Raw genomic sequence first — 26,754 nt, forward strand, 5'->3', positions numbered from 1 at the left:
AAAAGTACTTCCGTTTGCTGGTCCTAGATTTCCTGGCAATCAATTTCATGAGATGACCCCTGGTTCTAGTGTTATGGGAGAGAAGAATTTCTCTCTATCCACTTTCTCCACACTATGCATGATTTCATAGACCTCTATCATGTCTCCCCGCAGTCGTCTTTTTGTCTAAACTAACTAGCTCCAGGTGTTGTAGCCTAGCCTCATAAGAAAGGTGCTCTAGGCCCTTGATCATCTTGGTTGCCCTCTTCTGCACCTTTTCCAGTTCTGCAATGTCCTATTTTAGATGTGGTGACCAGAATTGTATGCAGCACTCCAGGTGTGGCCACACCATAGTTTTGTATAAGGGCATTATAATATTGGCAGTTTTATTTTCAATCCCCTTCCTAATGATTCCTAGCATGCAATTGGCCTTTTTCACAGCTGCCGCACATTGAGTCGACACTTTCAACAAGCTGTCCACCATGACCCCAAGATCCCTCTCTTGGTCAGTCACCGACAGCTCAGATCCCATCAGCATATACTTGAAGTTGGTGTTCTTCGTCCAAATGTGCATCACTTTACACTTGCCAACATTGAACTGCATTTGCCACTTTGTTGCCCACTCCCCCAGTTTGGAGCGATCCTTTTGGAGCTCTTCACAATCAGTTATGGATTTCACTACCCGAAAAAGTTTGGTATCATCTGCAAATCTGGCCACCCCACTGCTTACCCCTGCTTCTAGATCATTTATGAATAAATTAAAAAGCACTGATCCCAGTACAGATCCCTGGGGGACCCCACTTCTTACGTCCCTCCATTGTGAAAACTCTCAGTTTATACCTACTCTCTGTTTCCTGTCTTTCAACCTGTTAGCAATCCACACATGTACTTGTCCCCTTATCCCATGACCGCTATGTTTCCTCAGGAGTCATTGATGAGGAACTTTGTTGAAAGCTTTTTGGAAGTCCAGGTATACTATGTCAACTGGATCACCTTGATCCACACACTTGTTGACACTCTCAAAGAACTCTAAAATGTTGGTGAGGCAAGATTTATCTTGGCGGAACCCATGCTGGTTCACTTCCAGCAGGGCCTGTTCTTCTATGTGCTTTACAATTTTATCCTTGAGGATGCTTTCCATCAATTTGCCTGGAACGGATGTTAAGCTAACCGGCCTGTAATTTCCCAGATCACCCCTGGATCCCTTCATGAAAATCGGTGTTCCATGTGCTACTCTCCAGTCCTCTGGTACAGAACTTGATTGCAGAGATAAGTTATATATTTTAGCAAGGGTCAATAATTTCACATATGAGTTCTTTGAGGACTCTTGGATGGATGCCATCTGGCCCTGGTGATTTGTTAGTTTTCAGTTTTGCCAGACAGTTTAGAACATCATCTCTTGTCACTTCTATCTGGCTCAGTTCTTTAGCCACCATCCCCGAAAAGCCTGGTCCAGGAACAAGTATATGCTCAGTATCCTCTGCCGTGAAGAAGGACGCAATGAACTCACTTAGCTTCTCTGCAACCTCCATATCCTCCCTAATAACCCCTTTCACTCCGTCATTGTCTAATGGTCCAACTGCCTCCCTGGCAGGTTTCCTGCTTCTGATGTATTTAAAGAAGTGAGGAGAGTGGTCCGGGAGGAGAGCTGGTCTTGTGGTAGCAAGCATGCCTTGTCCCCATAGCCCAGAAGGGTCTGCCCTGGTTGCATCTGAATGGGAGACTTGATATGTGAGCACTGCAAGATATTCCCCTCAGGAGATGAAGCCGCTCTGGGAAGAGCAGAAGGTTTCAGGTTCCCTCCCTGGCTTCTCCAAGGTAGGGATGAGAGAGATTCCTGCCTGCAACCTTGGAGAAGCCGCTGCCAGTCTGTGAAGACAATACTGAGCTAGATAGACCAATTGTCTGACTCAGTATATGGCAGTTTCCTATGTTCCTAAGTTTTTGTTATTCCCCTTGATGCTTTTAGCTAAATGTTCCTCAAACTCTCTTTTCACCTCCCTTATGGTTGCCTTGCATTTCTTTTGCCAGAGTTTGTGTTCCTTTCTGTTCTCTTCATTTGGACAGGCCTTGCAATTTTGGAAGGAAGTCTTCTTCTCTTTTATGGCTTCCTTGACAGTACCCATTAGCCATCTTCCTGGACTTAGTGTTTGGGGTATACAATCTAACTGGGCTTCTTGTACTGTGGTTTTGAGTAAACTCCATGCACTCTGCCAGACAGACTCTCCTGATTTTCCCTTTCAGCTTCCTTTTCACCATACTCCTCATTTTAGAGAAGTTTCCTCTTCTGAAATTCAAAATGTCTGTGTTAGACCTCCTTGGTGATTCTTTCCCCACATGTATGCTGAATTTGATGGCACTATGGTCACTGTTCCCTAAAGGGTCGATGACACTGACATCACGCACCAGGTCCAGGTTTCTGACATGAAACTCAAAAAAATTCTGAGGTGTGAATTCTATCATAGCAAATGAGATTTTTTCCAATTAAACAACTCTCATGACCCCACTTTCACTTTTTCACACTCTCAATTACTATGAATATGAGGAAGTAATCAATTCAGCACACTTCACCATATGAAGACAAACCTCAGAAATTCACCAAAATTCACCCCTCTGCCCAATCACTCTGAAATTGGGGACGGGTGGTAGCCTTCACCCATTAGGCACTATCTACCAGCCCACCCCACTCTTTTGGGGCAGATCCACTTTCTCCCCCAATCTGCCCCAAGACACCAAAACTTCAAATAGTCCCAAAAAATCAACCCTCTGCCCAATCCCCCTGAAATTGGGGTGGTAGCCTCCATCCATTAGGCACTACCACCCCACCCCACTCTTTTGGGGCAGATCCACTTTCTGCCCCCAAACGGCCCCAAAGTCACTAAAACTTCAAAAATTCTCAAAAAATCAGCCCTTTGTCCAATCCCCCTGAAATTGGGGTGGTAGCCTCCAACCATTAGGCACTACCACCCATCCCCACTATTCTGCCCGAGGCCCCACTTTCTGCCCGAATCTGCCCCAAAGAAATGAAAACTTCAGAAATTTCCCAAAAATCAGCCCTTTGCCCGACCCCCCTGAAATTGGGGTGGTAGCCTGCACCCATTAGGCCCTACCAACCCACCCCACTCTTTTTGCCCAGATCCCATGCTATGCCCCTGAACTGCCCCAAAGTCACTAAAATTTCAAAAAATTCCCCAAAATCAACCATGAACCGATTCACCCGAATTTTTGGGGCCCGAAATTTGGGTGATTCGGCTCGGGCCGGAAAAATATCGGGGGACATCAGGGGTGATTCGGTTCGGCCCCGAATCACCCGAAATTGCTCATTTCAGGCACAGATCGTTCTGTGCCCGAAATTTTTTGCACATCCCTAGAAATAGGATCATCCATTGATTGAGATTCAAAGCAACAGTCTTAAAGGAATACAGCTTCTTTTCTTTTTCCTGTTATTCAGCCTGTGTGTTTGCACATGTAACTTTAGTCTACTTAGAAACAGGAACTAAAAGCTTACATTTCCAGAAGGAAAAGCTGGTTGTTACTGGATAGTGCCAGGCAGGTTAGAGCCATTTTTATGAGATTAAATTGAAATAAATGCCCATGTTTCTTTGGTAGGTAACTCAGTGGCTGACACCTGGACTAAATTTGCTATTGTTCTAATTCTTGGGCAGGATCCAGTTTAAGTCATGAGTACATCTCATTGAAATTTATGGGACTTATATAACTAACATTACTAGCTTGTTTCATTTATTTCAATGCTGCTTAGTCAGGACTATCTTAGTCTGGATCCTGTCCCTCAGAAACAAAGTAGGTTGAGTATTCTTTTCTCCAGTTGCAGAGAGAGGCTGAGGCTGAAACAGTGGGTTTCCTGAAGCCATTTGGTGAGTTCATGGCAAATACAAATTAGGGTGCAATTCATACTGTGTGTGCAGTTGGGTACCTTCTAAAAAAGCAGTGTCTCTGATCATGCTGACAAGCCTATGTGTAATTTGTATGCAATTTGTATGCATGTGATCTATGGAACATCGGGGTGGGGGCAGGGCTGGCCCCTGCAATTCCACTCTCTGCCTCCATCCTGATGGGTACAGTTACCCTGGATTAGAAGTATAAACAGGGCTGTTCTTAGCATTGTTTGACACAGAATCCTAATGGATCTTACTAGCTGAGTTTTCATGTCTCCATATAGGCTACGTGCTTCCCATTATTATTATTATTATTATTATTATTATTATTATTATTAATTCGATTTCTATACCACCCTTCCAAAAATGGCTCAGGGTGGTTTACAAAGAGAGATAACAAACAAATAAGATGGCTCCCTGTCCCCAAAGGGCTCACATTCTAAAAAGAAACATAAGACAGACACCAGCAACAGTCACTAGAAGTACTGTGCTGGGGGTGGATAGGGCCAGTTACTCTCCCCCTGCTAAATAAAGAGAATCACCACGGTAAAAGGTGCCACTTTGCCCAGTTAGCAAGGGTCATTAGTCATGCTAAAGCTTGAAGAGAGAAAGTTTGGAGTCTGGCTGCACCTCTTTAGTATGACATATTGTAGTTGTCTGTCTCACTCTTTCACCATGCAACCACTTCTCAAGTAGCGAACTGAAGACAGTGGCTGACAGCTTGATGAATGAAGCACGTGTGTGTGTGTGTGAGAGAGAGAGAGAGAGAGAGAGAGAACATTAACAGCCTCCCCTACCCAGAAGCCCTCTGTGTCTCCAAAAAATATGTCCCAGAGGGCTGTGCAACTTGCACAGCCCGCCACTTGCACAGGGCAAGGCATTCTTGTTTAGAGCTCGAGCATTTTCCAAAAGTACTGTTTTTTAAATATGTCATAAACCACCTTGGGGTAGTTTTTAATGAAAGGCATATAAATCTGATTTTTAATGAAAGGCATATAAATCTGACAACAAACAAACAAACAAACAAATAACCATTTGATAGGCTGGTTGTTTGTAATATCCTAACAAGCAATGAGGAAAATGTTAGCACATAGCTGCACTCAGGGAAGATTGACAAGGTATTAGAGATGATTAACTGGAGCCCTGTTCCAACACTATTGTACCTGGTACCGTGTACTCGGGGGTACAGGGAAATGTGAGTCTGCCAGGGAGCCCTCCCCCACTCCCAGTGGTGGTCGGTGAGGTGGGAAAGGGAGCAGCGGACTTTGAAAACGGAGGACTCCTCACCAGCATCAGCAGCAGGGCAGGCCTGGCACCTGACTCAACATTCCGTACGCTCCGCCCTCCAGCTGGCCAATGGGCATGCACGGCCACACCCCTGGCTCTCCTTGAAGACAGAGACAAAGGAGAGCATCTGCCCATGATCTGGAATGCTGGCCACCAGGTTTTCCAAACCTTGGATAGAAACTCCCCCAGTTACAGCAATGCATTTGTCTCTGCAAACCAATACTGTACATGGGAAGAGTGCACTATGGAGCAGGTTGGCACAGTGGGTGGGGCTAACTGGTGGATAGCTGTACCCTTTGTACCTGGGTGCACTGGCTCTGTGTGCAGTAATGACTGAAGAGGGCTCATATCTTTATTTATTTATTTATACATTTTATATCCCGCTCTTCCTCCAAGGAGCCCAGAGCGGTATACTACATACTTAGGTTTCTCCTCACAACAACCCTGTGAAGTAGGTTAGGCTGAGAGAGAAGTGACTGGCCCAGAGTCACCCAGCTAGTATCATGGCTGAATGGGGATTTGCACTCGGGTCTCCCCGGTCCTTGTCCAGCACTCTAGCCACTACACCATGCTGGCATCTTACACATGTACTCTGGTAAGTTACACAGGGGTGTAATTATAATAGGGCAAGGGGAGACAGTTGTCTGGGGGCCCACTGCATTCGGGGGCCCCCCAGAAGCAAGTCACATGACTGACTCCCCCAGCTGCACAGCTGCCCGGGCTTCCTTCATTTGTATTCATCCTCCGAAATCGATGTGAGTGTTAAGACCTGGAGCTACCAGAACAGCATGTCTTTCTCCAGTACCATTAAATGACTTGCATCATCCACAATTTACAAAACCTCTTTACAAATAATTTAGGATGATGTTCTATTGTGGCACATAGGGGAGAGAGAGAGAGAGAGAGAGAGAGAGAGAGAGAGAGAGAGAGAGAGAGATTGATAAACATTTTACTATGCTTTTTGTTACCACTATTCAGCCTCATTTAAGATTTCTTTACTTCATGAGCTGAGCTGAGCTTCATTGACCGGGGGGGGGGGAGGGAAGACATTTTAAAATCTTGTCTCTGGGCCCACTCCAACCCTGCTACACCCCTGAAGTTACACTTTGGTCAATGGTTATCTATATTAACCTTGTAGGAAATAAATCAGGAACAAATGAAAGATCTGCCACTTCTCATATTTTTAGAAACTGAATGTTTACTTTTTTGTGTTCATAGCTTGCAAGATTCCCCTTTTTAAGCCTACGTCCCAGTAGGCTTATGTGCTCACCCAGCCGTGTGTGTCCCTATCAACTTTGGAGTGCCTGGACTAATATGTAACAAATTGGGTACAGTTGTAGGGACACATAGGGACATCTCGCCGGTGTAGTTCTGTGATATCAACCAACCCCAATTCAAGATGGCGGATGTGTAAACGTTTGAGGTGTAAGTGGGCTAACTTGTGAACTGCCCCAGGTGGTATAAAGATATGATAAATAAATACAATATTTTTAAATTTGGATTTTAAGCTTTCATTTGTGGTTCTCGATGCTTTGGGGAAACTGCCTGCTTTCTCAGCAAGCCTCACTGGGTTTTCCCCCCCAAACTCTTTGTTCTCTTTCTGGCATCACCCTCTGTGACATCACCAAACTGTCATAACTTAACTGTCAACTGCTCAGAAATTTCTTGGGAGTCAGTTTCTGCTGTTTCTGAAGCAGTTTCAGTCCTTGAATGGGAGAGAGGATCTGGGAGAGGAGCTGCTTCCTCTCTTCTCTGCTTTCCTCTGCCAGGCTTAGCAGAAGGTTTGTTCTCCAGATGCAGTTTAAGGCTTCAAGGACCCCACCGGGCAACTCCTCCTGGGCACCTTCCAGATCCTGCCAGGGGAGTCGTGGTCATCACGATGGAAGGGGCTTCTCTTCTGTGCTGTGGCCCACTTCATCAAGTGGTGAGTTTCAAGGGAGCCCTGCCCTCTCTCTGTTCCCTTTGGAGGAGGCGAAGGGGGTTTCTATAAAATCTGCTTTATCTGCTAGTAATTAGACCTCTGTTAACCGGGCCAAGAGGTGCCTTTTAACATTGAGACTCTTCTGTTGGGCACATGGAGGGCAATTGTCCCTATTCAGTCCAGCACAGTGCCCCTTCCGGGGTCTCCCTTGTGTCAAAATCAGCTCTGCTGACTGGGCAAAGAGGTACTTTTGTGGGTAGTTCTCATAGTTGGGGGGGGCGGTAAGCAATTGTCCCTATTCTGCACCTTTGCTGTTGCTGGTGTTGTGTGGGTGTGTGGTATGCTTGTGAGTCCTTTAAAGGAAAAGTGTGCCGTCGAGTGGGTGTCTTTGTGGTTGTCTTTGGCAGAATACAGGAGGGGTTTACCATTGCCATCTCCTGCGCAGTATGAGATGATGCCATTCAGCATCTTTCTATATCGATGCTGCCCAATCTAGGTGTTTCCCATAGTCTGGGAAACATACCAGCGGGGATTTGAACCGGCAGCCTCTGGCTTGTTAGTCAAGTCATTTCCCCGCTGCACCATTAGGTGGCTACAGTGAGTCCTTTAGGGACAAGGAAATCTCTTCAGGCCTTCTTGTGGCACACAGTTTGGACTTCACCCCTGCCCACTGAGCAAAGCACCACTGTGTAAAGTGGTGACTCTCTTCTATTTAGCAGGATGGGGAGCAACTGTTCCCTCATCAACTCAGCCTAGCATCCTTCTGGGGCTACTGCTGGTCTCTCTGCTGTGCCACTGCATAGGCTGTTTCCCAATTCCCTTTGGGACAGGGGACTCTCTTCTCATTCCTTTGGCAATGTAAATCACGTGGAGAATCCTTTTGGTTGAAAATAGCAGATCACCGTTTGTAATATTTGTGGATCATGAGTGTGGCTGGGAAGAGTTACAGAGTCACGGAGTCCCTCCTCCCTGCTCATCTGCCAGCCTGCACATCACCCAGACCCGGGAACTGTGGGTTGACTGCTCTCACAACTGGATGTATCTGTTCCCCCCACCCTTTATATCCATAGAAAAAGAGGCACCAAAACAGGACCATGTCTGATTTGGGGGACAAGTGGTGTTTCCTTTGCTCTTTCTGGCGTAAGAAGGTCAAGCTGCGTAAAGATAAAGCAGGATCCGGCGAGGAAGCAGCGGACTTTGAAAGAAGGTGTAGTAGTCAAGAAGAGAAGAGGTGTATCCGGGGAGGGGAGGGGAGGGCTACAAGAAAAAGAGAACCTCACTGGGCAACAGAAGGGGAAAGGCGTAGCTGGGCTGTGGGGTGGATGACAAGAGAAGAAAGGCCTACTGGGCAGGAACAGTCGGTGAGGGCTCGGGAGCAACCCAGCCAACGCGGACACTTGCCAAGGAGGGATCCTTACTTACAGCTTCCTCAGAAGGAGGGAGAACCCCTCCTTCCTCCTGCTGCAGCCTCCTGGCTTCCCTGATTGGCCAGAAAAGGTGCCAGTCAAGATATTCTGTCTTCTGATTGTTTGGGGGCTACCTGACTCGGCATCTTCTGCTTGAGCCTGTCTGACCAGGAGCTCCAGGCTGCACTTGGGCTGAGCAGACACTGGCACTTAACAGCTTGCGGGGAGGGCAGTTGGGCACCCATCCACCCAAAGATCTTGAAGAAGCGCCCTTTTTATAAGGTGTTCTGTGGCGAGAGTGAATGGCTTGAAATGCCCCTTTTTGCAGCGAACCATTTCATTTTCATTTTTCATAAGAATTTTTACTAAGAAATAAACCAAAGAAGACAAAGACAAACCACTATAAAGACAATATATAACCAATCATTTTTCATAATGAAAAGCCTCATTTTTCTAATTATATCAGTAAAGAAAAAAATATCTAGAACAAGATAAAGCAAAAGAAATCCAGACTCTTAAAATTGTAAAATCTAATCTGATCATCTTCTTACATAAGCCGAGACTTTCGAAATTGAAGCATAGTCCCACATTTTCAAAAACCAATCGTTTAAGGAAGGGATTTCCAAAATACCCCAATTAGATGCATATATAATCCTAGCCACTGTAATCATATATAAACACAATTCATTTGATTTGGCAGGAATATAAGGTTTTATCGTACTTAAAAGAAAAATTTCTGGAAGAAAGGGAATCTTAACTTCTAAGATTTGTTCAATTTTCATATGAATTTGTTTCGAAAACTGTTGAGCTTTATCGCAACTCCACCACATATGGTAGAATGAACCTAAATGTGAATTACATTTCCAACATTTCTTAGAGAAAGAATCATCTATTTTATTAATAGTCAAAGGAGTTATATACCATCTGAAGAACATCTTATACCAGTTTTCCCTTAGATTAGTACACAAAGTAAATTTCACATTCTTTTTCCATTGGTATTCCCGATCAGAGAGAGCGATCAATCTATTAAAGTTCTGCATCCATTTTATCATACACTCTTTTATCTGCTCAGTCTCCGTTTCATACCTCAGTAATAGCTTATAAATTCTGCCTAATGATCAGTGTTTCAGGTGATTAATTCTTCAAATTCAGTCAGCTCTCTAAGTTTCCCACCCTGTAACTGTAACTCTTTCCGAACTATTGAGCTGATCTGAGCTTGTTGGTACCAGGATGCTTGTTGAGTTGTTTGCCCAGAAGAAACTGATTTGTCCAGAGCTAAATATTGGGCCAAACTTTGTAAGGAGTATAGACTGCCTCCCCAAAAATTATACTTGGAAGAAAATTCTTCTTCATAAAATAAATATTCAGTATTGAGGCCAAAGGTGATAATCTTGGACTTAATCTTTTCTGATATTTATCCCAGACATAAAAAAAAAGACTGTGTCAAATAGTATGTTGTTGTATCTCCAGATCTTTCCTTGAACCAGAAATCCATAAGTAATTATGCAATCCTCTAGTAAGACCAAGTTCCTCCATTCAAATAAAACTTCCGTAAGGGGATAAAATCCAATTTGAAATCCAAGTCAAACTACTAGCGTGATAATAAAGTTTCAAGTTAGGAACTCCAAGACCACCTCTTTCTTTGGAATCTTGAATCACCTTAAATCGAATCCTGGGTTTTTTATAATTCCAGATGAATGAATTGAGCTGACTCTGCCATGTATTCAACATCTTGTCGTCCATCTTTATAGGAATCATTTGAAAAAGAAAGTTCATCTTAGGTAATATGTTCATGTTTACTGCAGATTGTTTTCATGGATAGATAGTACCTAGATGTAATCAAATGCTTTCTCTGTTTTGTCATTTTCCTTCATGTATGCCAGAAGGACCAGGCTGGCCATATACTGCTTCCCTGCCCTGAGGAAAATCCCATTATCCATTTCAAAATGAAAAATGGCACCATTAAATAGCACTAGTTCAGAAATAAGAATTGTCCATATACTAACTTTGGTATTTCAGGAGACAATGATGACAGGCTGGCATTTGAGGAAGACCTCCCTCCCCCCCCCCGCTTCTGCAGCCAGCCTCGGGACTGTCCCGCACCCCCCTTTTGCAGCCAGAACAGGGACAGTGCCGCACCCCTTCTGCAGCCAGACCCAATTCAGTCCAGACCCTACTTCTGCAGCAGACCCCGGGACCGTCCTGTACCCCCCTTCTACAGCTGGCCCCGGGACCATCCCGTAGCCCCCCCTTCAGCAGCCAGAACAGGGAGAGTGCCGCACCCCTTCCTCAGCCGGACCCAGTCCAGTCCCAAACCCCCTTCTGCAGTTGACCCCAGGACCGTCTGGTACCCCCTCCTGTATCCGGAACCTCGATCGTACAACACCCCCCTACTGCAGCCAGAACCTCGATCGCCCTGCACTCCCCTTCTGCAGCCGGCCCCGGGACTGTCCGTACCCCCCTTCTGCAGCTGGCCCCGGGACTGTCCCGTACCCCCCTTCTGCAGCCGGCCCCGGGACTGTCCCGTACCCCCCTTCTGCAGCCGGCCCCGGGACTGTCCCGCACCCCCCTTCTGCAGCCGGCCCCGGGACTGTCCCGCACCCCCCTTCTGCAGCCGGCCCCGGGACTGTCCCGCACCCCCCTTCTGCAGCCGGCCCCGGGACAGTCCCGCACCCCCCTTCTGCAGCCGGCCCCGGGACAGTCCCGCACCCCCCTTCTGCAGCCGGCCCCGGGACAGTCCCGTACCCCCCTTCTGCAGCCGGCCCCGGGACAGTCCCGTACCCCCCTTCTGCAGCCGGCCCCGGGACAGTCCCGCACCCCCCTTCTGCAGCCGGCCCCGGGACAGTCCCGCACCCCCCTTCTGCAGCCGGCTCCGGGACAGTCCCGTACCCCCTTCTGCAGCCGGCCCCGGGGAAGTCCTGCACCCCCTTCTGCAGCTGGCCCCGGGGCAGACCCGCACCCCCCTTCTGCAGCCGGCCGCGGGACAGTCCGGCACCCTCCTTCTGCAGCCAGCCCCAATTCAGTCATGGCCCCTCTTCCGCAGCTGGCCCCAGTTCAGTCCTGCCCCACTCCCCTTCCTGTGATTTCCCTCAGGGTAGGGATTATAAGGCTGGCCGAGAAATCAGGAGAACTCCTGCAGAAGTTACTACAGCCAGTAAATGCAAGGGAACTGCACATTCCCAGGAGTATGGGGCAGCTCTAGATGGAGCATCTCCAGTCGGTGACTCCAGAGTGAAAAACACTGTTGAGATTAACCCTGTCTTACCCAAGGACTTGCCTCATACCTGAACCAACGCTAAAGTCTGTATCAATTACTGTTTTTGTATTTCTGTTTTTGAATTGTTCGGTTCCTTTCCCCGTATTTCCCAGTTTGGGTGCAAAGACTTGACAAACCCGATTTGGGAATAGATCCTCAGAAGCCTTGGATGTGGGTGTGTCTGGGGAGCAAAGTGGCTTTGCAGAAGGGATTGGCTACATCCCATTTAAAATTCTGTGGAGGGCTGGAGAAGACAAGAGCTGGACCAAGCCAGGATGAGTGGGGAGCTTGGGCGGAGAGTGTGGCAGTGGAGGTGTGGCAGCCCTACTGGACTCCATGGGACACTGGTGTACTGCCCTCCTCTGCTTCCATTTATATATAAGGTGGGAGGTTTTAAGATGACGGTAAACCTTTTATTGGGAGCAACCAAGCCCCCGCAGACCCTTGCTAAGAAGGAATCCGTACAGCTTCCTCAGAAGAACCACAGACGGACATTTTCTCTGAGAAGAAGGGAGCTTGCTTCAACCCCTCCTTCCTCCTGCTGCAGCCTCCTGGTGCCCCCCCCCAAGAAACCATCAAGCTATCCTGTCTGATTTGGAGGCTACCCAAGCACTGCCCACCCCCCTGAGGGAAAAGGTAAAATACAATAAGAACAGAACAGGCTGTGGCAATCAGCCTGGTAGTTGTTTCTCCTGGGGTGAGGGGGCGGGCAATGCTTAGGGGAGTCCCGAAACAATCAGACAGGACAGCTTGACTGGCAGCTATTCTGGCCAACCATGGAAGAGAAGCAGCTACAGCAGCAGAGCGGAGGGCCTAAGCAAGTTCCCTTCTCTTCAGAGAAACTGGCACTCTCGCTCTCTTCTGGTTAAGCTATACGTTTCCCTTCCTAACAAGAGGGTTAGTTTGCGGGGGGAAGGGGGCACGCAGCCTCCATGCCCTTACTCAGCAGCCCCCAGTAAGCACAGCAGACAGCCAAAGCAGGCGAAAAGGCACAGAGGAAGCCAAGGAGCTAGTGATGGCCCACCTGAGGCTCTCCAGCTGTTGCTGGACTACAATTCATATCATCCAGAGCTGCTGGTGGAGGGACTACAGCTCCCATCACCCCGTCACAAGAAATGATGGCCGGCTGGGGATGATAGAAGCTGTAGTCCAATCATCCCCAGCCACCATGTATTGTGGCAGGGGGTTATTGGAACTGTAGTGCCTACAACAGCAGTGGGGGTGATGGGAGTTGTAGTCCAACGACAGCTGGAGCGCCTCAGGTTGGCCACCCCTGCAATAATTAATATAGTCTGCTGGTGCAGAACCCAATGTGTTTATGAAGAAAACCCAACACATTTTGGGCAGCAGCTCTTTGGCAGGGGGCTGGATAAAGACATCAACATGAAAACAAGGTAGTCGAAATGGAGGCTCACTGAGAAAATGACATTTAAGTCGTAGCAGGTCTGCCATTCTGAAGCTCACACTTGTTATCTTTTTCTTCTCTCTCTCCATCCTAGCAGCAAAGGAGCGCTTCCCGGAATCCCTCTTGGCATTGTTATCGAGGCAAGTGCTGAGGGCAACCTCAGCCAGGTCAATACACATCCACACTGTGACAAATCTCCGCTCCTGGGTGGATGGAATTGTGCGCCCTAGACAAGGCAGGAAGATGTTGAGTAGAGCAACCCCGCACCAGATTCCCACTCCCTTTCTGGCTAGGTTCCCCAAAGCCTCAAGTCCATTCAAGGTGTTGGGAGGAGACCCCACCACCAAAGGATTCTTCTGTGCAGAAGGGAGGATAGTTCTCCATACAGAGGGTGTTTGCCATCACCTCTGAGTCAAAAATCACCCCCTTCTTAACAGATAGGCATGGTTGCACTGCAAAGCTTCACCTTTGAAGCCACACCTTGGTTTACAGAACTCCTTTCAAACTAGTTTCTAAGGTTGTGGCCTGAGTTTGCAACCCTTTCCTCTGCCCCATCTCTTGATTCTGAGCCTGGGTGCAAGACCGCACCTTCTCCTAGCACTGCATGCAGTGTGGGGTGCTGGTTTTGCATCCATTCCCGGCAGGGTATAAGAAACAAGCCTGGAAAACACAGCAGACCATGCCGTGACTGCATCCTCGGTAGGGATGTTCCTGAATCGGCACATCTGAACCGGGCAAATCGTATCGGTGCCTCTCTAACGAGGCGCCGAAATGATTTGAGCACATCCCTTATCCTTGGTCCGTAGGGCCATCCAGGGGGATGAGGGCATGCTAATAAAAGCAACCCCCAACCTCTGCTGGATTTCTGCAGGAACACCTTGGCATCCGCTCACCCCTCCGGGCAACAGTGTGGGATTAGCTGGCCGCCTTTTGGGGCCGAGTAGGAATTTTCCCCATCCGCCCAGATTGGCCTGGAGGTGGCTGGTTTTTTGCCTACTCTGCACTGTTGCACTGGAAGGGGTTTTTGATCTGGCCCATGTTAGGAGCGGTGCCTTTAAATAGAGTAGCCCCTTGGTCACCAGCACCACGATGGCAGGTCAGAGGAGGGGATACGCTGCTGCACCCTAGGGGTGGCAGCTGCACTGTGGCTTGGCTACACTGCAGCTCTCTGTTGAAACCAGCTTAATAAAGTTGCCGCCCTAGTTTTAACCCATTTCCTGTGTCGTGGCATTTATTGGGGGGTATGGGTGCAAAGGAACTTCACGACAGAACTCTTGCGAGATGTTCTCAAGTAGCCCTGAGTAGGCCCTCGAGAGCCACAAAGACAAGCTTTGCAAAGAGGCAGGATCTACAGATCCAAGAGAAGCAGTACTGCCCCTTCTGCCCTAGCAGCGCTCTGGCAGCCAGCCCTACCCTCCAAATCCTCCAGAGGGGAGGCTGGTTCGTACACACACATAATCCATCCTGTGGCAAAGCTCTGCATCCAGGCTGCAAGTTGAAGATGGGATTTTAAAATAATAACAATTTCAAGGAAACTCTCTGGGTGTGGAAACCTAGCATGTTGGGGAGAAGGGTCTGACACAGGTGTGCAGAGGGACAGACTGAGGAGCAACTCATATTTTGTGTGTAGATATGGGTTGTTAGGTTTGGTGGCGGCAGGGGAGGGGTGCAGTAAAATGTGGGGGAAACTTCTCAATTGGTTGGGGTGATGTGCACCCTTTGTTCAATGTAACCCTTTCCCTAAATTGCTATCCTTCTATGTGTGGTGACCTTTCGGGGGGAAGATCACACAAATCACACACCTGCAGCTTGAAGTGACACAGTCCTGGGAAATGTAACTGGCTGGTTTTGCTGAATAATGTAGGCAAATATCAGAATACTTCAGTCTGTGAGCACTGCAGAAAGAAAGAATCTGGTGATTGCTAGTAAGAGACCACATGAATGTGTCACGAACAAGTCATGCCAGTCAAGTCAAATCTCCCCTTCTTTTTCAGTGGAGTTCCTAGTTTCGTAGAGCATGGAGATGCTGCAGCCACTGTTGTGTGTCTTGATTTCTACAAAGCGTTTGACACAGCCCCCACAATATCCTTTTTTACTTCTGTGGAGGATGTGGCCAAAACCTCCATTGTGTTGTACGTGTGCTTGGCCTTCATTTTGATAGGTTTAAAATGGCTGCCTGTCCCCATCTCGTCAGAGGTGTAACTAGGGAAAATAGTGCCTAGGGCAAGCACTGAAATTGCGCCCCTGTCCAAACAGGAATGATGGGACTTGTAGTCAACAATATCTGGAAATCCTTGTTAAAAGGAACACTGTACCATCTAGACATGGTTGTTGATCAAAACCTGAAAACATGAGCCATCTCTGTAAAAGACTTAGAACAACAGTCAGGAGTTATGTGAGGATTCCAAGTGTCATTTTCTCTGTCTCATCTCATTCTTTTTTAAAAACATGACTTTGTCCTAGAGGATCACCTGCCCAAATAGCCACTAGCAAAATAGGGGAAGAAGAAGAAGGGGGTGGGGGTGGGGGTCTATAAACCAGTGAATGATTGCTGCCAGCCTTTGTCTTATGATGACTGTTGGTTCATGATGGGCTATATGTGCATTCACCACACCAGTGCTTACTTTGACACCAAGAGAAAGGAGGATACATTAGTTTGCCACACTAGACAGAGGCATTTGCAACAGGAGCAGACAGCCAAGTTCTGCAAGGGCCAAAACCAGCCCCTGCCAGACTAAGAAATCATTGTAATTTGCCCCTTCCTGTCACAAGCAGTGTGCTGTTCTTTTATTATTGACTCTAACTCTCAAATATCCCAGTCATGGATGGAAAATTCAGGGTCAATTTACAAGAGACACATTTTCTACATGGAAGTTTCTTCTGTGCAGGTGTTGTGCAGAAACCCATGTGTAGTGACCGCCAGGGGCATAGCAAGGTTGGAATGGGCCAAGATGAGATTTTAAAATGGGCCCCCAGCCCCTCAAAGTCCAGGGCCTCCACACACCCCAGGCCCCCAAGGATTTACATCTGATATTTCAAAATAAGTATGCTTCCTGGAAATACATTTCACTGAATACACACATGCACACTTCACAGTATATAGTGTTATACATTGAGTACTATATATTTAATAATAATAATAATAATAATAATAATAATAATAATAATAATAATAATAATTCAATTTCTATACCGCCCTTCCAAAAATGGTTCAGGGCGGTTTACATGGAGAAATAATAAATAAGATTGATCCCTGTCCCCAAAGGGCTCACAATCTAAAAGAAACATAAGACAGACACCAACAACAGTCACTGGAAGTACTGTGCTAGGGGTCGATAGGGCCAGTTACTCTCCCCCTTCTAAATAAAGAGAATCACCATGGTAAAAGGTGCCTCTTTGCCAAGTTAGCAGGGGGTGCTACTTTTTATGCCTACTATATTTGTGCTACTTTTAATGCCTAGAACACACTAGCAACGCTAATTATTAAAATGGCCCTCTCGCTGCAGATTAGCAAAGGAAACTTTCAACCATGCAGGGTGAGCCTATGTTTGTTTTCTCAGAATTCTGAACAAATTCAGTAAAGTTTGATTCCAGGAGGTTTTTCACACGAGTCTTTTAAAGTACTTTAACACACATCTCCTCCGGAATGGAGGTGCTGCATTCACATGTTGGCCAGATTTACCCTGAAGTCCCTGCAAGTTATTGGAGAGCGGATCACATACAAGAAAAATAAAATAAAATAAAAGCACAACACATGCTTCACAGTTCTCACTCAGACCTTCTGGGTTGCAAAACAACTTGAACATAAGTCCATTTATAAATGAATTAAAGAATGAATGAATGAATGAATGAATTTTTGTTTCAGAAGTTTTTGTAATTTTCTGACATGAAACTCCAGGGCCACAGAAATCACCACCAGCCAATTACAAAAAGCAGCTTTACTGGGAACAGCCTATATTCTGCGGCAATATCTATAACAATTGACAATAAAATTCTGGCATCCCAGGTCCTTGGGAAGGACTCGATGTCTGGATAAAACAAACCAGTCAATAACACCTGTCTGACTGTGTAAACAAGAGATAATAATAACAACAACAACAACAACAACAACAACAACAATACATGACTGTCAGCTCCGTGATGGAGCTGGTGGGGACTGGGTAGTTCAGGGGCCACGTGGCCCCCGGAAGCTCCAGTATGCCCTGCCAAGCACACAGGACATACTGGGAAGACCCTTGAGCTGGGAGGCTGCTTTTCAGCCTCCTGCTGGGGGTCAACTTGTGCTCACTCTGCAAACCCAGTTTAAGGGGTGGGCTACTTGAGCGGGTTACCCACTCAAGAACCACCAGGCTCACAGCCAAGCCCGGTGGTTCACACGGTTGTAGGAAATCAGGCTAGCGGAGGCTAGCCCGATTTTCTACAATCACGTGAATAACCTCAGTGTCTTTCTCAATTTTGCTTATTAAGTGCACCACCACCACCACCCCATCAACTGCTGTGCTCATCACTAATTTCCAGTTCTGGAAAATACTGTGGGGAAGGGTGGGACTGCAAAATGTTCATATCTTTCCAAAGGATGTTTGGAATGTGTGACTGACTGAAATTGGATCTCAGCTGCCATTTTCTATGGCTGAAAAGAAGCATCATCTCTTTCTACCTAACATTTATTTTGCATTCAGTTTACCTTCTGGTTAGAACATATAACTATTGCTCTATTCTGTTTTAGCTTTTTTTAATGCTCAGAATGGATGGCTTCCAGCCCTTCCCCATGAAAAATAGTCTGCAGTTGTGCAAATATGTATTACAATCCCTCCTTGGTACTCACTAGCTAAAGGGAGGTATTTATTAGGTGTCCATGGGAAGGCTGAGGTGTTTGATTCTGAAGCTGTAGCTCTCTATGGGGTTGGATTCATGCTGTTAGATGAGCTTTGCTACACAGAGAGCCAATTCCCTCACAATCTTCATTTGATTATCAGCAGCTTGATAGTTCTTGACAATGGCCTGGTTCACACAATCATTCAAATCTAAGTTGAATGTGAGTTACTTACATTAGCCTGATCTTGTGAACAAGATGGTTTATGATTCCCAACTTGGCATAGTTTCCCAAAATTTCAGCAGGAGGTTTTCTTACTGAGAGAGTGGGATATCCTGTTGACATCCTGGTCTCCCTCTGGTATGAAGGGATGGGTCAGGAGATTGATACAATTGCACGTAAGTGTCCTTTCCTGGCTCACTGAACTCAAGCACCCCCCTCTTATACAGGAGAGTTGTGGGCAATGGAACTGATTGGTAGATGACTTGAGCAGAGCTGGTGAAAAAATGTGGAGCAAATGTCACCAAACACAGGCTAGAGCCCATACTAGGGCCTATGCTGTGGTGGTGATGAAGAAATCTCACTTCACCATCATTGCATCCACTCAATGGATGCACTCAATGTCCAGTGGAGAGTTTTCTAGTGGTTTGGGTGCTGCTAAGTGAGGGCCCCAAAGAATATCTAACTAAACCTTCATCAGCCTGCTGTGACTAATTTGCATTACATTTTGCTGGGCTGGACATGGCAAACAAGATAAAACTTAATCCAGATAAAGTGGAAGTGGTCTGGGCTGGTGAAATTGATCACTTGCATGTGAGAGGTCACACTTCCACTGAAAGACAAAATGTGCAGCTTGGGGGTACTTTTGGACTTTGCACTGTCCTTGGAGGTGCAGGTGGCAGTGGTATACAGAAGTGCCTTTTACCAGCTGTGGCTTGTATATCAGTTGCGACCCTACTTGGGAAAGTCAGACCTGACTTCAAACACTCAACTTGCAACCACAAGGATGCTCATAGGAGCTGCTGGTCAGAGGTGCTCTTACCTCTGGACCTCGGGGCCGAAGTCCAGGGTCTCCACAGCCTTGGGGGCCCCCAAATCCTCTTTAGTCTGTCTTGTTCGTTCTCTCTCTCTCTCTCTCTTTCTCTCTCTCTCATTTTTTTTAAAAGCTACAAATTCACCTTTTTAGAGTGGCCTTTCCATATGCAGTTTATACTTGTAGTACATATCTGGTGGGTTTTAATTTTTAACTTTCTAATTTGCACCTTTAATTCAAGTATTAATCTGGATCTTGTTTTAGTTAATCTGCATTTATTTATTAACAGAAGAAACAAATATAATTTTATTGTTTCCATATTTCATATGTTCTAATTTTGTGAGCTTCCCTGAGCAGTAGTGCTCAGCAGTAGTGTATAAAATATGTTAAATAAATAAATCACACTACTGTCAGTAACCCACATTAAACCTAGATTTGAATGATTGTGTGAACCAGGCCATTATGTCCCATATTGCAATCCCTGGGGAATTGTCTTCATGAGAATGTGGGGTCACCAGAATGACACAGAGGTGACAGTTCAAACAGTATTTCTGTCTCTCTCTTTCTGTGTGTGTATGTGTGTACATTAACATACAGCTGTTGAAATTTGTGAAATTGTACCACTTAAAAAACAAAACACCTGCAATTGAACAAATGACACTGCCTTCAGTATAGAGGTACCACTTTCACCTTAACCAGGTTATGAGCCAGTTCTGCATACTTTCACATGCAATTGCAGGGTGGATGGAGTATCAGCCATATATGAAAGCAGAATCCTTTCTATGTGATGTGTACTTTCACTGAACAGTCAATATGGGATAATGTGGAAGATACTCCATTCTCCTGGCCCCCACATGCAGTAAGGATGTGTGCACAGCATGAGTGCACATGTCCTTCTTCCCTCCTGGTGCACAGGGTCATGTCTCCCCAACTGCATGAGGAGACAGTTCACCCCCTCTATATGCACTGGAAATACTAGTTTAAGCTAGTATTTCTAGTACATGCATAGAGGTGATTCAGATGAATGCCCCCCTCGTAAAATTAGGGAGCAGCACCTAGATATGTCTGGAGTGGGCGGGGGAGATGTTCATCTTTTGTGTGGGGTGTATATGGACAAAGTATCATTTAAAACTAGCTCTATTTAGTTCATATATGTGTCATTTTGGGCCAGTTCCCACAGCTGCAAATCCTGCCCAATTGGAGGTGATGTGCATACTTGTGCCGCCTCTTGCATAGAAAATTTTTTGATATGGATAATAAGCATGAACATGCACATGTACATCAGCCAGCCCTTTTTAAAAAGGGGGATAACCGCAGCACAGTTTTCTTCCCATCCACAGAATATAGATTGGATATTATAACAACATTGGGATTATTATTATGAATGTCAGATGTCCAACCTTTTTGTTAGACCAGTTACTGGTTGAGAGTCCAGGAGATGTTCTTGAATGGGTTGTTGGTGGTTAATGACTGCACAGGCCTCTCTGAACAGGGAAAGCGATTAAAGGTGACTCATCCTCCTGCCTCCCAGCCCAGCCAATGGGGTGTGTGTGTGTGTGTGTGTGTGTGTGTGTGAGAGAGAGAGAGAGAGAGAGAGAGAGAGAGAGAGAGAGAGAGAGAGAGAGAGAGATCTCAGGGAAAAGAAACTGCAGGCAGGTAGCTTCATAGTAAGAAAGACAGACAATGAATGGAAGAAAGACAATGAAAGAGAGCTAGAAGCACCTTAAGATGCCTTTCACACAAGGTTTTTAGTTCACATCCTCTCTGGATCAGAGGGTGTGCATTCACATACCAGACAGATTTACCCTCAAATTCCCTGAGAGATATCAGGGAGCATTTCACACACAATTCAGGTTTTTCATTGTGCTTTCGTGTAGCCCAATTTATATCCAGGGTAAAAAAAAATCCACTTTTTGCATCAGTTTTTTTTATGGCAGCTTTGAACTAGCAGTAAAACTTTGCAGTAAACTCACAGTAAAGCCTGCTGTGTGAAAAATGTCTAGGGAGATTATTTTGTTTATGATATTTATGATTATTTTGTTTAAGATATTTATACCCCTGATATGAATATGACTAATATTTATATACCGCTTTGCAACAACAGTTCCCAAAGCAGCTTAGATAGATAGATAGATAGATAGATAGATAGATAGATAGATAGATAGATAGATAGACAAATAAATAAGTGTGATTTGTTGCACTGCTATTTGTTTCCATCTGATGCTGAAGTTGTACATATGTTAAATAAGTCAAATATCACAAAGACACCATATGCCTCCAGTGATATCTCTTCCCCAGAAAGTCAAATCTGAATAGTGCTGCCCATGAAGCTTCTCACAGTTTGGGGTCACGACAACGAGGAGCACAGGTACCAATGTCATTGTATTGCCTTTGAACTGGGAATTAAATGACTATCCCCAAAAGGTGAAAAGTTGCATATGTTGCACAAAAGCTTTAGAAATAGATGACATAATCCCCCAAACATCAGGATATGTTCTTTCTAAGGTTGAATTATATTTCGGGCTAGGATTCTTGTTGACTTTTCAAAGTAATCGTGGTCCTTTCTTGATCTCCCCCCACCGCACCCCCAGTTCTATATGATTTACATAAAATATGCAGAAGAATATGAACCACATATTTCTGGTCAACCATAACAATGTTAAGTATAGTGGGATGGTATTTTACTTCATAGTTATGCATATCAGGTATACTGTGGAAAAAAATCATGGGAGTCTGGTATCAATAATGGTACTCATTTGAGATGTTGGAGTTGGCAAGTCTATGAAACTGAATGATAATTTTATTTTTCCCCATGATGATTGTATGAAACAGCATAATAGTGTGTGCTGTAATTTCAACTTTATCAACACCTGCATCTGCCACATAAAAATGCTTTCAGTTGGAAGCTCTTCCTTCCAAATATTTTACTGGAGCTCCGTGGAAACAAACAATTTTTGCAAACAAGTCTAGCAGCCTGTGCTGAGCTGTACCAAGTGTATTGTTGTCTATGGCTGTCTAAGTTGTAATTAAAATCTCTGACCCACAAACCTCCATTTTACTAGAGGGAAAGTATTGTGTAAGCACTACAGCTGTCCTTTATAAACTTCTGGGATCATGAAAAGTTTAAACATGAACTTTGTGCTGAGCTGGATGGTCGTTATAAAACACCATCCATGTGGAAATTGCCATTTACAAGACTGACAGATTACTGACAGATTATTGCCAAACAAAAGGGAATATTTCATCCTTTTGGACAGGAACAGTCCATCTAGACTTTGGTTTCCAACAGAAGCCAATCAGAAGGCTCCAGAAATTCACAATGAGGGTACAGATGTGACAGAGAGGTGCTGTAGGTCAGTGACAGAGAGTCTGGCATGCAGAAGGATCTAGGTTTAATCATTGTCAGGTAGGGCTGGAAAAGACTCCTTGGAAAGATCCCTGTCTGAAACCTTAGGGAACTGTTCCCAGTCAGAGCTAGATGGATCACTGGTCTGACACAGTATATAAGGCAGCTTCCTGTGTTCCTTTGAGAAACCTCCCCTATTTGTCCATGGGAAGTGCATCTTTATTCTCTCCTCCAATAATGGCATTTAACATAACATTACCATATTCAAAGAAACTATCTGGTGCATAACGTAGACAAAATTACATAAATTTGTCTTAGGTATTTCAGTGAGAGAGGGACACTTGCTTAACTGTTTCTAATTGAAATCAATCAGATGTTAACTTTGGCTAGATCTTGCCCTTGGTTATTTGAATGTAGCTCATAGTAGCTACAGTAACATTTTCAAATTGTATTCAGTAACTAGTTAAAAAAACAAGGCTGATAGGTTATATGTTTAAAAATACATCTGAGAGCAGCTGAGAGCATACATTTGTATCTCCTCCCCTGTCACCAAGGAGTTCAGGGCAGCCCATGTGGTTCCTCCCATTTATCCTCAGAACAACTCTATGAAGTAGCTGTCTGAAGATGATATAAAGTGCACATGAAGTAGGTTTACACTGAATCAGACCATTGGTCCATCCATTTGTTTATTTCTAGGTCCCAGGACATGGTCTGAGGGTATGTGATATAGCCACCTTGCCAAAGCTGAGTAGGTATAAATCTGATAAATGTGCACAAAATGATTTTTTAAATTTTCTTTTGAATTTTAATGGAATTCTGAAAATTCATTTTGAATACAAACCCCTGCTAACTTGGCAAAGAGGCACCTTTTAACATGGTGATTCTCTTTATTTTGCAGGGGGAGAGTAACTAGCCCTATCCACCCCTAGGACAGTACTTCCAGTGACTGTTGCTGGTGTCTATCTTATGTTTCTTTTAGATTGTGAGCCCTTTGGGGGACAGGGATCAATCTTATTTATTTAATTATTATTTCTCTGTGTAAACCACTCTGAGCCATTTTTGGAAGGGCGGTATAGAAATTGAATAAATAAAATAATAATAAATAATAATTTTGAACGTGGTCCAAAAATTCAATTTGAATTTTCAAATTGAATTCAAATCAATTCAATCCTGTTTGGGTGCCTTTTTAACAAATCATGGGGCCTGAATAATTTTTAAAAGGTGCCAAACAGCTCTCAAATCAAATTTGAATTGAATTTCAAAATTCAATTTGAATTTGAATCAAATTGCACTTTTAAGGGGTGTTTCAATTCGAATTTGAGTCACTCAGATTCCCAGATTCAGATTATTGGTCACTCAGATTCAAGTTAAATCAATTTGAATTCAAATCAGTTTACACATCCCTACTTGTCAATGCCTTGATGGGTGGCTTCCTGGGCAACTGATGCAGGCTTTCTGAGTTCTAAGTTGGAAGAAAGGTGGGATATAAATGCAATACATAAAATATTTATATAACAACACCTACAATTCTCAAGGCACTATAGGTTTAAAATAAAACAAATCCTGCCCATACAGTCTAATGGCCATAATACAAAATGGATGGGAGGAAAGGGAATAACAAGCAAGTTCAGGTATTGAGTTACATAATGACCAGCTGCCTTGCCCATTAGGGAGACAGCCAAAGACAGTCAGGGAGACAGCCATTGAGGAGATAGCAGTTGAGCTCTGCTGAGACAATGCAGTGGGCCATTCTCCCCTCCCATTTGAAGCAGCCAGGTGTCTAATGGAAAGACTCCTGGGAGAGGAGGAGAAGTGTTGTTGCAATGTTGGCAATGACTTGCGTTTGAAAAATTCAATTTTTTTGGAGGGCTTTGGCGACTGCTGCTGCGGCCCTCCACTCACTTGTCATCCCCTCACCTATGGCTGCCTTCCTGCCACTCACCTGACACCTCTGCTTGTCTCCATGGCAGCTCCATTAAGGATGCAGTGGCTACTGAAGCCAGCTAAGCTTTGTCAGTTTAGGCATAATGACATCATGGCATGGCACCTATCACCAGACCATAATGTCATTACCCGATGCCACAGCCAGTGAACCTTAGCAAGCTGGGCTGCATATGGGGACTGTGGCCTTTGTGGGGTCACCACTGAGGTGGCAGGTGAACAGGGGGCAACAAGTGAGGGGCCCTTGGTAGCTCATATTCTTAGATCACATCAGCCTAATTACAGATAGGTCCCTGGTAAAAGGCAAACTCCAGTTGGTTGAGCTAAGTTAGTAGAATAGGCTGTGCTGCACCTCACCTCTCTCCATCGCTGATTTGCTTTCTTGTGTCACCTGACCTCTGTCAAACTCAGAAGCTGCACCATCACCCTCTGCCAACCTATTATTGTGATGCTGACGCACAGCAGAAAAACATGCCAGCAGCTCCCTCCTCTAGCAAGGTGGTGATGCAAGCCTGTTGCCTGAGTCCCGCTGCCTTCTAATGCCTTAATGGTACACAGAAATTAAAGTACAAGTAAGGGAAATAGCCTCGCCTCTAGAATCTGCTGTCCAAAGGGACTGCTTTCTGCCACTTCATAGTGAGGCCACACCTGCAATGACAATGAATCATGTTCCAGTGCTTTATCTTAGGTGGCTTTGGATTTGTTTGCCTCTTTCTTGGAGCCATTTCTTCCTTCAAGCCCCGCCCCCCCTTTAAATGGGACCTAACACATTTCATTCTTACTTATTTTCCATTCAAGCTGTAAGTTTCTTTCTCCGAAAAGAAAAGAACATGTTTGGTTAACTAACTCCCTACCAAAACTGATGAAAAGAGGCAATTTCTCAGAATTCTGAAAGTGAAAATTCCTTCTCTCCAGAATGATTTCAACCAATAAGCAGTTTCACAGTTAATGAGTATGAAATATGGCTCCAGAAACCATTTGATCATGTAAAGGTTGTGAGGTCTGAAATCATCATGGAGCATAACTTTCAGGACCCCACTGTCTTCAATTTGGTATGATTTTTGAACATAACAAAAAATGCTGATATATTTTACATAACTGGAAATTAAAAAAAATGTAATTAAAGTCAGCAATTGTACGATTTCTAGACTGATTAACAGCACAAACAGCAGGAAATAAAATTACATTAAGCAGATTGTCTCTTACTTTTTCAAGTTTTGAATGACAGCTTCATCTTCTGCATGTGTATGCATGCCTGCGTGCGCATGTATGCATGCACACACTGCAATTACAGTAATAGCACTAGATCTGATTGTCCGCACATACAAGTTGTAACTGTCTTTAAAAGACAGGCTGTTCTCATGCACAGACAAAACCTAAGGAAGCCAAACCTGGTTTTGCCTGTGCATGAGAACCTCCAGGAACTCCCAGTGATGGTGCAGCGGCACACCCGCCAAAGAGCCCCACTTTTTATCCAAAGTTAAGGATATGAGCATGCCCTTAGCTCAGGCCATATGATCATGTGTTGGTGCCGCGTGGCTTTGCATAGTGCTGACACAGCAGAAGCCTCCCGACCAGTGCCAAGGGAATCCCCATAATGCCTGCATACTCATGCGGTGTATTATGGGAGATCTGGGGGCCGCAGAGACACATCTCGGCCCCCGACCCTCTGCATTGCCAGAGGAGACAGCTGCACGTCTGGGCACTTGATCTCTGCACCCAGCACGGACAGAGGGATAATCGGCAGGGGAGCGAAGCTTTTCAAGGCTTCCCCACATGCCCCAAGCCCTTTCTCACTGATCATGAGAAAGGGCTCATTAATTGCATCAGTTAGCCGTTCAGCAGGACAAAAAAGTGAAAGGCACTACATCTGGTCATCCTGCTTCCTCATCATAGCTGACAGGTTTGATTGATACTTTTTGAGGAGGCCAAGAAACTGAATAAAGTCATTTGCCTCAGAAGCTGGACTGGGAGAGGAACTGCACATGGAGAGCGCATCTGCATATGCAGTTCTTTCTCCAGCTAGAGTATGTTTTCAAAAACGTGCTTCAACCTCTAACTGGATTATGGTAATTTATTTATCTACCATATTTCTATCCTGCCTGATATAGACATCTCTAGGCAAAGTTAAAAACATAAATACAAAAACAATATAAAACAGTTGAATATAAATATAAAATATAAAATAAATGAAACAGTAAAAACAATTTCAGTAAGAAAAAACATTTAAAATTTAAATTTCAGTAAAAAGCCTGGTCTTGTGGTAGCAAGCATGACTTGTCCCCTTAGCTAAGCAGGGTCTGCCCTGTTTGCATATGAATGGGAGACTTGATGTGTGAGCACAGCAAGATATTCCCCTCAGGGGATGGAGCTGCTCTGGGAAGAGCAGAAGGTTCCAAGTTCCCTCCCTGGCTTCTCCAAGATAGGGCTGAGAGAGATTCCTGCCTGCAACCTTGGAGAAGCTGCTGCCA

The sequence above is a fragment of the Hemicordylus capensis genome, chromosome 5, assembly GCF_027244095.1.
Source record: "Hemicordylus capensis ecotype Gifberg chromosome 5, rHemCap1.1.pri, whole genome shotgun sequence".
In the NCBI taxonomy this organism is placed as follows: domain Eukaryota; kingdom Metazoa; phylum Chordata; class Lepidosauria; order Squamata; family Cordylidae; genus Hemicordylus; species Hemicordylus capensis.